Raw genomic sequence first — 12,906 nt, 5'->3', positions numbered from 1 at the left:
ACTGCTTTTTTTTTTTTTTTACCAGACACAGTTGTCACTCCAGCCTGCCTGGGCCTTGATCAGGCCAACCTGCTCCCAACCCATTGCTGCCCCACCCAACCCTCCTTCTCATGGGCCCTGTCTTAGGCTGGGTTCTCTAGAGAAGCAAAACCAGTAAAGCGTATAAGTGTATACATAGAGAGAGATTTATATCAAGGATGGCACATGTGGTTGTAGAGGCCGTAACATCCCCAGTCCATGGGTCAGGATAGAGGCTTCTCCTGATTCACACAGCCACGGGGGCTGGTGAACCCAAGATCGGCAGGTCAGAGAGCAGGGCTGTCGCTCACAGGCTGTGAAGATCGACGAATCCCAAGATCAGCAGGCAAGCCCGCAGGTAAGTTGCAAGCTCAAGTCCCAAGAACAGGAGGTCAGACACACAGGAGCCAGCTGCAGGATCCAGAACCAGCAAAAGCTCCCAGGCCCTGCCAGAATGTCCTCCCACACTCGATGCAGGCCACAAGCCCAAGGCAACTCCACTTCAACTGATTGGCTACTCACAGCAGATCCCATCATGGGGGTGATCAGGTATTACATCTCCACAGGTAAGTAATCACAACATTATACGACTGCCAAAACACTGAGAATCACGGCCAGCCGCAGATCTTGTACCCCCCCACCTCCATCCCTGTCACCCTTGCCAGGCTGGTGCCCATCCTACTTCTAGAAACAAAGACATAAACATGGCTGGGATCAATGAGGGCCAGAGCATCCTCTCTGGAAGTACCAGGATGGTCAGAGGCTCCTGCCTGGGTCAGGGAGGGTCTGGGAAATCCCAATGCCCAGTTCAGACCCTTGACACCCCTGCCATCCCCTCTATCCCCACAGCCTTGGTCCAAGCTGTCCTCAGCTTCCATCCATCTGCCCCAGACTAACCACCCACTGGCATGCGTGCCATTAGGCTGCCCTCCTTCCTTCCATTCTCCCCACCACAGCCTCTCCTGGCTCTAAGTGAAGCTCTAGCCAGGCCCCTCCCCTGCTTAAACGTTCGATGGCTTCTTATTGCTTGCAGCCAAACTTGCCAAACCGTGTTCCACGAAAAGTGTCTTGCAAGAGGTTAAGAGAGGCTCCTCTGAAGAAGATGCTACTGTGGTTAAACAAGTTGAACAAAATGGTTCATACATACGCTAACCCCCTCCAGGAGTTTGACAATGCATGTTAGCATATAAAAGACTCAAGGTCCCTGAGTGCCACAAATGATTTGCACTCAGCTGATAACCAAAAGGTTGACAGTTCAAACCCACACAGTGGCACCACACAAAAAGCAGACCTGGCAACCTTCTTCCACAAAGATTACAGCCAAGAAAACCCTGTGAAGGAGTTCTCTGTAATGCGTGGGGTCCCCTAAGTCACAAACCAAAACAAAATCAACAAAAAGCACATAAAAGGCTTGGAGAAGTTCCGAAGCAGACAATCCCCTCCTTAACCCAGAATTTCCCAAACATATTTTTATTTATTTAATTTCTTTTTTGATGAAAATATATACACAATTTCAACAATTTCTACATGTACAATTCAGTGACATTGATTACCATCTTCCAAGTTGTGCAACCATTCTCACTATCCTTTTCCAAATTATTCCCCCACCATTAACATACACTTACCGCTCCCTCAGCTTCTCATCTAACCTTTTGAGTTGCTGTTATCAATTTATCCCACATAGACAATTTTTTAAAAGAGCACAATTCTCAGGGCAGACATACTTTACTAATTAAGCTAAAAAAAAAAAAAATTAAGCTAAGCTACTGTTTTTTTTTTTTTTTTTCTGTTTAGTTCAAAGAAGACTTCAGGGGATAGTTTTGGTTTGAGGTTTAGGATTTAAAGATTATCTCAGGGCAATAGTTTCAAGTGTTCGTCCAGCCTCATTGGCTCCAGAAAGTGTGAATTCCATCAAGAATTTTAAATTCTCTTCCACATTTTCCCCCTTTTGATCAGAACGTTCAGTAATGGTAGCCAGGCACCATCCAGTTCTTCTGGTCTCATGGCAAAGGAGGCAGTTGTTCATGGAGGCAACTAGGCATGCATTCTATTTCCTCCTCCAATTCCTGACTCTCTTTCCTCTGCTGCTCCAGGTGAATAGAGACCAACTGTTGTATCTTGGATGGCTGCTTGCAAGCTTTTAATACCCCAGGCACCATGCACCGAACTAGGTGGTAGAACAAACCCGTTGCTGTCAAGTCGATTCCGACTCATAGCAACCCTACAGAACAGAGTAGAACTGCCCCATAGTGTTTCCAAAGAGTGCCTGGTGGATTCAAACTGACGACCTTTTGGTTAGCAGCTGTAGCTCGTAACCACTATGCCACCAGGGTTTCCAGGTGGTAGAAAAGAAGTGTTGCAGGTTCACACTGCCATCCCCTTGTATTTTCTTTTTGACAGCCTTACCGAGATATAACTCATATATCATACAACTCACCCATTTAAAGTGTACAATTCAATGTTTTTTAGTATATTCACAGAGCTGTACAAACATTACTACAATCAGTTAGAACATTTTCATCAATCCAAAAAGAAGCCCCTAGAGTTGCACTGGGTTTTCCTGCCTGAGTGCCTTAGTATACGCTGTTTCCACTGCCTCTCCACACCCACAACACACACACACACACACACACACACACAAAATATACCCATCTTTGCCCACTGAAATTCACTCATTGTCCCAAGAAATGATAAGAAATATTATAGCTAACACTTACTGAGCACTTACTATGTGCCAGTTTCCTAAGCGTTTCATTTGTATTATCTCGCTTCATTGTTACAGTGACCCTATAAGACATATATTCCTATCATCGTCATTTTACAGACAAGGATATTAGGGTTCCACAGGGTTAAGTAACTTGTCCAAGGTCATACAGTTAGCAAGGGATGGAGGAAGAATTTGAACCCAAGCCATCTGACTCCAGAGTCCTTGCTCTTAACAAATCCTTCCTTTTCCATCAACCTTTGCTTCTCACTACAACTCTGCCCACCGCTTCATTTGGACCAAAACATACTTACTGAGCTCTACCGTGTATTTCACTGAAAAAACAAGTCAGCAAGTGAGTAAAAGAATTGATAGAAGTGCGTTGCCAGAGCTGGAAAGGACCCAAGCGGTGGTGTACATTCCAGAATAACTCCTTGGTTTGACGGATGGGGAAACGAGTCTCTGACAACTCATCCAGGGTCACAAAGCAGGGGATAGGGAGGCTTATCAAGACCCCGGTCACTTCCCTTCCTGCTCAGCTGTTTTGATGCTTCACCTCACTGTGGCTCCATTCAACACGAGCTGGACTCTGTCCCAAATCCCTGGGACCCCACCCTGTCCCTATCCCCAAGGGAGTATGGGGCAGGGGGGCTTAGGTGTGGTAGGGCTCCTCCTGGGCCAAGACCCCCTCCCATACCCTCCCTCACACAGGGCCACCCCCTGGGCTCCAGCCCAACTTTCTCTGTTCTTTTGGAGGAAGAACCAAGAATGGGAGGCGGCGAGTGGCCGGGGGCACAGGGCGGGCCCAGAGGAAGGGCCCAGGGTCCAGTTCATTTCCTGGCACCCCTGTTTGTCACATGCCCTTTGGTTCTGGTCACTGTTTCCACCCTGCCCATAGCCTCCCTGGCCAAGCAAGCAGCTGGCCCGGGGCTGGAATTCTCCCACCATCCTCTACCCTAGCTGCCTCTCAGCTGGGCCCAACTCTCAGAGCTCAGCAGGCCCCCGGTGGGTGAGAATCCTGCTCCACATATATATAAAAGGGCTGGGCACTATGAGACTCCTAATAAAAATTGTTCCCGGGAAGCCTGGGAAGATGGTAGGTTTCACAGCCATGAAGGAAGGGAAGATGTCAACAGGCAGAAAGAAAGCTGAGCTTTGCAGGCAGAGGGAACAGCCTGAACCAAGGCCAACAGGGGCCAGCAGGCATCTGGAGATGGAGAGCCACCCTGAGGGCTGTGGCTGAGCAAGGAGGGTGGGGAGAGTGGAGGACAAGGGCCGAGAGGTGAACACGGTGGGTCCTGGAGGACCTCAATGTCTAGGCTGAGGAGCTGGCTTTGGGCTTGGTTCTTTAAGGCACCCAGTGTTTGGTTTTGCATGGGGTCATGTCGGGAGGGTTGGAGGGAAAGGAAGAGGGCCTCTAGAGGCCAGTGATGGGCAGAGAAGGGAAGGGCACAATTGCTGGGCTGATGCCAGATGCTTTCCACATATGATCTCAGCTAATCTCTCAATAGTCCTGAGAGTTGGGGGTAATTATCACCTCTTTGCAAATAAAGAAACTGAGGCTCAGGGATGACCAGAGGTGACTGGAGGCTAATGTGCATTTAGATGGAGGATCCCATGCCCGGATGGGGCCTGGGTCCAGGCCATGTTTGCCCATTGGTGGTGAGGGTAGGTTTGCAGAGCTCTGAGACCTTCTTGGGGTGTCTGTGGATGCACAGAGGAGGGCAGGATTGGCATGGAAAGAATGAAGTCAGGGCCTCTGGAGAAGTAGCAAAGGTCACCCAGAGGGCTAGAGTAAAACAGGTCCAGAAGGAAGGAAAGACCAAGCTGAGGGGCTGCAGTCCAGGGTGCAGGTGGCGAGAGACCTGTGGGCATTGAGGTTCGGGGGCAGGGCAGAGGGACTGCCTTGGGTGGCTTCCTGTGGGCCCAGCCTGACCACATGAGCCAGGCTGGCATGGCCTGAACTCCATCAAGCCCAGGTTGGTACCACGGGGGAAAGGGTCTCTAAGAATTTCCCTCTGCTGGTAGGTTTGGGGCACACACGATCTTGGGGTTCCTCCCAGACTCTGGTCTCCTTGTCTGCCACCATCCCTGCTGTGGCTTTGGGTGGATTGCCCTGCAGACCTGCATCTCTACCCAGAAGGCCCTAGAGGGGCCACTGACTCAATGGTCATCCTTGCCCCTGCCCACTCCCCTCCCACTGTCTCTCAAGTCTATCCACACCTCTCCAGCCCCTTGCCCTGCAGTAGGGCAGCCCCACACCCTCTCAACTCCATCCCTGCATCAGGCCCCAGAAGGGTCTCCTTGACTCCCAACCAGAGGAAGCTTTGGAATCCACAAAGGATGTCTGCTCACTCCCTTGCCTGAACCTCTTAGTGACGGTCCACAGGCAGCACACTGAAGCCCCAGCTCCCAGGCCCGGCCCCAGGTCACCCCTGAGCGTGTCCCTTATAGCCAGCTGTACTGCCGCCATGCTCTCGGCATCTCACTGCATCTTGTCCCCTCCAATGCATCTGTCTGTCCCCAGAGTTCCCTTCTCTGCAGTCGAGGTGGGCTGTGCCCTCACGCTGCTTCAGAGTTTCTCCTGTCAGGAACGCTGCCCTGAGCGGTCCTGCAATTTGAAGGAGTGACTTTAACAGCCCCCAGCCCCCCAACTCCACTCAGAGGAGTCTCTGATATCCACGGACCAGGGGGAAAGGGGACCCCCGCCCCAGAGGGAAAAGGCCAAGACGCTGTGAGGCTGTTTTGGAGAAAACTGAAGCTTCATCTACTAATAGTTAGCCAGGGAAGGCAGCGTGAGGAGCCTGTCTGGAAGGCTGCCATCCTTCCCACCCGCGACTAAATCATTTTGTGTCCTGGCCCCTCCCCTGAGCACCCCTGCTCTGGCCCTTTTCCACCCCCTTTTTTTTTATCCTCCTGGCTGCCTGACTCACTCGTAACCCGGGGCCCTGTGCTCTGTGAGCGATGATGTCACATCCCGCCTGGTCCCTGCCAAGGGAGCCCATGTGCCACCCTGCCAGGTCGGGTTCCCTGCATTTTACTAGGAGCCTTCAGGAGACAAGGCCTTAACCCACACTGTTACAGCAACCCCACGTACAGCTGAAGGAAAAGTTGCCTGGCCCTGCTCCATGCTCACCATGGGCTGCGGACAGAACCATTGTGATCCACAGGGTTCTCACTGGCTGATTTTCGGAAGTAGGTCACCAGGTCTTTCTTCCTAGTCTCTTAGTCTGGAAGCTCCTCTAAAACCTGTTCATCATCATAGCAACCCACAAACCTCCAATGACAGATGGGTGGTGGCTGTGTATGAGGTGCACTGGCCAGAATTGAACCCAGGTCTCCCACATGGATGGTGAGAATTCTACCACTGAACCACCACTGCCCCCCTGAACCCACACAAGAGTTGCCTAATGGTGAGAATTCCCATGATCGTGGCAGGAAAGGGGAGAAGCACAGTGAGAACGAGGAACTTGTGATGCCTCCCAAATCAAAGCCCACTCAGGTGCCCTGCCTTGCATATCAGACTGGGAGTGTCCTGAGGCCAGAGACTGTGCCCCCTCCCCTGGGCCATGGCCCTCTGAGGGTCAGGGCAGCATCTCCCCCATCAGACTTGGGGTCCCGAGAGCAGGGCTTAGTGCCTCCCCCCTCAGTCTGCTGAAACCTGCTTGCAAACCTGGAAACTGTCCTAATTTCTGCATCTGCAGAACCATGTCCAGGCCAGGCCTGGGATAAGCAGTGCCCACAGGCAGGGCTATGGATGCAGGATGAGGAGAGGTCCGTAGGCGGCGTTTTCCAGATTTGTTCAGGTACTCGGGGGAGGGGAGGCTTGCACCATCCTTCACTCCTCCCCAAACCAGCTCCTCTCCTTTCTGCCCCTCATCCCTGGAAGGAGGTCAGCAGTGAGGGGCTGGGGTGGCTGGGATGGGAGGCCAGGGCTGGGAGGGGACCGCAACCTGCATTACTCAGGGCCAGGCCCGTCCGGAGCAGGCAGGAGGAGGAAGTGAGTCAGTGGGCACAGAGACTCATGCCTCAGAATTCTGACTTTCCTTTTCAACCCACTGAGCCAAGACATTTGTCCCAACAGGATCCCGGGGTGGGGGAGGGGACAGGGAGCAAGGGATATTGCAGAAATAGAGCAGGCCTCTTCTTTGTCTCTACTGGGTTTCTTTTTTAGGGCCATGAAGAGTATGTGGCCCACTGAATTCGGTTGGACACACAACAGTTGAAGACCTACTACGCGTGAGGGACTGTCAGCATGCAGGAAAATAGCAACGTAACAACTATCACTCAGTGAGCAACTTCTGGGTCCCGGTTTTGCTATTTTTCAAACAAACCTGAGCTTGGGATCTTTATTTATAGATGAGAAAACTGAGGCTAAGAGAGGTGAAGGGACTTGTCCAAGGTCATAGGCCTGCCAGTCTATAATCACAGGACAAGCCCAGGCGAGTGCAAGGCATGGAAAATTCAGGTGGGGCTGCATGTGTGCATGTGTAAGCAACTGCTTGGGTAAGTTCACAGGTCAAGGGTGAGAGAAGGCTTTACTGAGAAAGTGAAACTCATAAAAGATTTTGAAGAACAACTGAGTGTTTTCCAAATGAACATGGGGATAAAGGGCATTCCAGTCAGGGGGGCCCAGCACCTTCAAAGGCCTTGAGGCATGGAACGACCAGTATGTTCATGGAAACTGCTGGGAGTGGGGAAGAGGCATTGTTACAGAGGATTTTAAAGGAAGAGCAGGTCGTGGGGACGAGGGGATGGTGCATGCATTCCTTCCGGACACGAAGGGTTTAAGGAGTCTATGGACAGCCAGCTGGAGGTGGCTGGAGCCTGGAGGAGCTTGGGCGGGTGTCATTGGCCTGTTATTGTTGTGTGAGTCGATTCCAACTCATAGCGACCCTAAAGGACAGAGTACGAACGCCCTTAGGGTATCCTAGGCTATAATCTTTATGGGAGCAGATCTCCAGGTCTTTTCTCCCACAGAGAGGCTCGTGAGTTTGAACCTCCAACCTTGCAATTAGCAGCCAAGCACTTACTTAACCATTGTGCCACCAGGGCTCCTTCATTAGCCAGTAGGGGAATGTTAAAACACAAGCAGCTTTCCAGGGATCCAGGGGAGGAAACAGGGAAGAAGACCAAGCCCAGAAGCGCAGGGTGGGCTGGGGAGTCTCCAAAGGGGAGAGGGAGGCTGGGAAGGGACAGTCAGGAAGGGGAACCAGGAAAGTGTGGAAACCAAAACCAAACCCATTGCCATCGAGTCAATTCTGACTCATGGTGACCCCACAGAACACAGTGGAACTGCCCCATAGGGTTTCCAAGGAGCACCTGGGGGATTCAAGCTACCAACCTTTTGGTTAGCAGCCATAACTCTTAACCACTATACCACCAGGAGAGAGTGGACAGGAGTCTAAATACAGGGACAGAGGTCAACAGGGTCGCTGCTGCCACCTTAGAGACATCAGAGGGCAAAGGACCAGACAACTACTGGAGGAGAGAAGGTTTCAGGAATATGAGGGGCTGAAGCTAGGTGCATAGTTTGGGGAGGTAGATGGAACCATTACCATCTAGGGCAGGGCATCTACTCCAGAAGAGGGCAGACAGGTGGCACCACTCAGAGGATGTGACATCTAAGCTTGGCCTCCTGGAGGAATAGAAGGGAGCCAAGATGATTGAGGTGGTAGGGAGTCGAATGCCAGGTGGAGGGGACAGCAAAAACTGGGGGCAAAAGAAGACATGGTTCCATCAAGGAACTGCGAGGTACCCTATGCCTAGGTGTGGGTAAGAAGAGAAGGAGAAGGAGGGGTGGATGGAAGAGGAGCAGACCCTGAGAGCAATGGGGGAATGCTGGAAGGTGTTAAGTAAGAACATGAAGGTCAGGTTTGTAGAAACCCTTTCTCATGCAGACAGTGGGGAGAGCAGGAGGTAGGAGAGGCAACAGGAAGTGCCGGCTGTAATCCTGGGAGAAGGACAGAAAGTAGTGGACAAATTGATCTGATATCAGGTATACACTGACAGATTAAGAAGAAGGAGGGGTCCAGGCTGCTGGCTGAGATGGACACCTGGGAGGAGGACGAGCTGGCTGGGGGAGCAGTGGGTCATTTTGGGGGTGTCCTGAGTCTGCAATGGCTGAGAAAATTCCAAGCAGGGACATGGATTCAGCAACTGAATCTATGGGGCTGGAGGCTGGGAGGGCACCAATTTGGGAATCATCACCATGTGGTCTGAGTTATTAAGAGCCGATGAGGTAATTTTTAACAAAATATCAGCAAGATACAACGGAGACAGGATTTTCCACTCTGGTATTTCAGTTCTTATTTCTACTTGCACAAACAATCATGTTTCATTTATTTTATGGCAGCTACATTCCTATACCCATTAGTATTTAGTTGCAAAGAAGGCAACAAAATTTAGCAACTGGAAATCCATGGTATTGAGTCGATTCTGGCTTACAGTGATAGGGTTCCTTGATGGCAACAGGTTTGGTTTTTTTTTTTTAAATCCGTGATAACTTTGGCCTCTACTGGGGGCTCGTTTGGGTTGGCTAGCTACATGGATTGACCAGGCCAGAAGTATGGGTCATGCGGAAGCTAGATATCACCCATCTTCCGTTCACCAAGCCACTCCCATAGGGCCTCCCTCCTCCCTGCCCCTGCCCCTACCCCTGCCCCTACCCCTGCCCCTGCCCTGCCCCTGCCCCTGCCCACTAGATCAAATGCAGCCATCTGAAGAAGGATAAATATAGGCACACAGACTTCTCACGTCCGGGCCATGACAAGGTCACTATATAGGAAAGGACATGACTCTGGAGTCAGACAGTGCCCAGGGGGTGAATCCAGCCCTATGGGGGCACAGTACTCACACCTCCTTTACCTTGAGCACCTCGGTATTTTCAGCTGTCAAATTGGGGGCATCATCTCATAGGGTTATTAGAAGATAACATAATAAGGTCTGGGCACATAGTAGATGTTCAATAAATCCTCTTTCCACATTCAGATACACATAAAACTTTGAGAGGCATGTAGTCACAAAGGCAAACACATGTAAATGCCTAAGGGATCACGTGTGCAGACACATGTTTTGATCCATATACGTACAGGAACACTCCACAGGCAGCCACACATGGCCCCGATGCCCACAGAGTACCCCAGGTAGCAAGTAGTAGTGGAGGAGGGTAAGCAAATCCCTCCACCTGCCCAGATTCCTCATATAAGCACAGAATCTTGCCAGTAAAAACGCTTCTCCCCAGGCCCCTGGGGAAGGGTGACTCACTCCCCGCCATTACTGGAGCTGCCCCTACCCACGTGAACCCCATGACCTCGCAACCTCCAAGGGACCCCCTTGGCATGAGCTAGAGAATGCTGTAGAGCCCACTAGAATCCAAGTTTTGAAGCCGAGAGGGTAGGAGTCCAGGGGGTGAGCCAGGTTGTGTTCAGCAAGGCCAAGTCTTGGGTGGCAGCAAGGGGACCAAGACAGGGCTGGAGGAGCTAGGGAGAGATGAGGAGGGTTGGCTGGTAGGGAAGTCCCTTGATGCTTGGAGCCTGCTCACCATACCCTGATGGCAGTCACTGCCCATTTATCCCCAGAAACCCTCTGCTGTTTCTCTCCCCCACCACCAGCATCCCCCACCACACCTGTCCCTGAAGCTCAGGTCAAATTAGTGTCCTGGGCTTTTCTTACCCACTTCTTCCCTCCTTCTGCCCTGTTCAGCCTAACTTACCCCTTACCCAAATTATTACAGCAGCTCTCTCTGGCCCCCCAGGCCCAGTCTCTCCTGACAATGAAAACTTTACACTGCAGCCAGAGTGGTCTTTCTAACACCCCCTCATCCCCAAAAGCACCACCCCTAAAATACAATGCAATGTGGGCTTGTTGTCATGTGGCATCCAGTTGATTCTGACTAACAGCGACCCTATAGTAGAACTGTCCCATAGGGTTTCCAAGGCTGTAATCTTTCTGGAAAGGTGTGTGTCAGGGTTGTATCCTTTCACCATGCCTATTCAATCTGTATGCTGAGTAAACAGTCCCAGAAGCTGGACTATATGAAGAAGAACAGGGCATCAGGATTAGAGGAAGACTCATTAACAACCTGTGTTAGGCAGATGACACAACCTTCCTTGCTGAAACTGAAGAGGACTTGAAGCACTTACTGATGAAGATCAAAGACTACAGCCTTCAGTACGGATTACAACTCAATATAAAGAAAACAAAAATCCTCACACCTGGACCAATAAGCAACATCATGATAAAAGGAGAAAAGATTGAAGTTGTCAAGGATTTCACTTTACTTAAACATACAGTCGACACGCATGGAAGCAGCAGTCAAGAAATCAAATGACACATTGCATTGGGCAAATCTGCTGCAAAAGATCTCTTTAAAGTGTTAAAAAGCAAAGGTGTCACCTTGAAGACTAAGGTGCACCTGACCTAAGCCATGGTATTTTCAGTTGCCCCATATGCATATGAAAGCTGGACAATGAGTAAGGAAGACTGAAGAAGAATTGATGCCTTTGATGGACGTGTTGGCGAAGAATATTGAATACACCACAGACTCCCAAAAGAACAAACAAATCTGTCTTGGAAAAGGTACAGCCAGAATGCTCCTTAGAAGCAAAGATGGTTAGACTTCGACTTACATACTATGGACATGTTGTCAGGAGGGACCAGTCCCTGGAGAAGAACATCATGCTTGGTAAAGTAGAGGGTCAGCAAAAAAGAGGAAGACCCTCAGCGAGATGAATTGACTCAGTGGCTACAATGATGGGTTCAAGCATAACAGAGACTGTAAGGATGGCGAAGGACGAGGCAGTGTTTCATTCTGTTATGCACAGAGTCACTGAGTCAGAGCCAACTCGACAGCACCTAACAACTACAACAACAATCTGTATGGAAGCAGATAACCAGGTCTTTTCTCCCAAGGAGACACTGGTGGGTTCGAACTGCCGACCTTTCGGTTAGCAGCTGAGCGCTTACCCATTGCACCAGCAGGGCTCCTTAATGTGGGCTTAGCCTGTTTCAGTTGAAGGACTTTCAGAACGTGGAGCCACGATGAAACCCTGGTCTCCCTGAAGAGACCCTCATTCATCTTTGGCACACCCCTGGGTACTCAGGTCTATGCTGGCACATAGTAAACTAAGTTGCGATCGAGTGAACTCCGACTCATGGCAACCCCATGTGTGCCAGAGCAGAACTGTGCTCCGCAGGGTTTTCAGTGGCTGGTTTTTTAGAAGTAAAGCACCAGATCTTTCTTCTGGGTTACCTCTGGGTAGACTCAAACGTCCTACTTTTCAGTTGGCAGCCTAACTCTTTAGCCATTTGCACCACCCAGTGGCTCCTCAGCACACAGGAAACCAAAAAACCAAACCCGTTGCCTTCAGGTCAATTTTAACTCATAGAGACTCTATAGGACAGAGTAGAACTGTCTCCACAGGGTTTCCAAGGATCAGCTGGTGGATTCAATGGCTGACCTTTCCGCTAACAGCTGTAGCTCTTAACCACTGTGCCACTAGGGCTCCCAGCACATAGTAGGTTGTCAGTAAATGAGGCCAACAGAGATCCTGAGCCACGGACCAGGCTCTCCTGCCCCACCCCTGGCTAGCTTCCACTCACATCTGGGTCAACGGAAGAAAGGAAATCTGATAAACCCATTCACACTTCACCACTCCTCCCTCCCCTCCCAGTAATTTGCATTTTCAATTCAACTCAGAGATAGTGACTGGAGTCTTAGTTCAACTGCAGAGATTTCGTCCACTTAGTTCAATAAATACTAGGAGCCTGGGGACGCACAATGCTGGAGCTGGCTGGAGAAGGATGGAGGGATTTTCTCCAGCCCTTTCGTTTTACTGACTCGACAGCAGTGGGTCTGTTTTTTTTTCTGTTTTTTTCATTTTGCAGATGGGGAAGCCGTGGCCCAGAGCAGGAAAGTCACCTGCCCAAGGTGAGAAGGTAGAAGAGCTGGGCTCTACACATATGGCACCATGATTCCACTCCACTGATATTCCTTCAGCACCTGCCTGTGCTCTTAACCCCTCCACTTCGTGCTAACCTTAAGGTAAGAGGGGAGACAGAGCCAAGTGGTGTCATCTGAGGCTCCGGGAGAGGAAGATGGAGTGGGGTGGGGGCCAGGCAGAGGAAGGCTGGTGTAAACACAGCAAGCACTAAATAAATGGAAGCTGCCTTTCTAGATACTG

Source organism: Elephas maximus, chromosome 19 (assembly GCF_024166365.1).
Source record: "Elephas maximus indicus isolate mEleMax1 chromosome 19, mEleMax1 primary haplotype, whole genome shotgun sequence".
NCBI lineage: Eukaryota > Metazoa > Chordata > Mammalia > Proboscidea > Elephantidae > Elephas > Elephas maximus.
Note: the sequence above shows the minus strand (reverse complement) of the source record.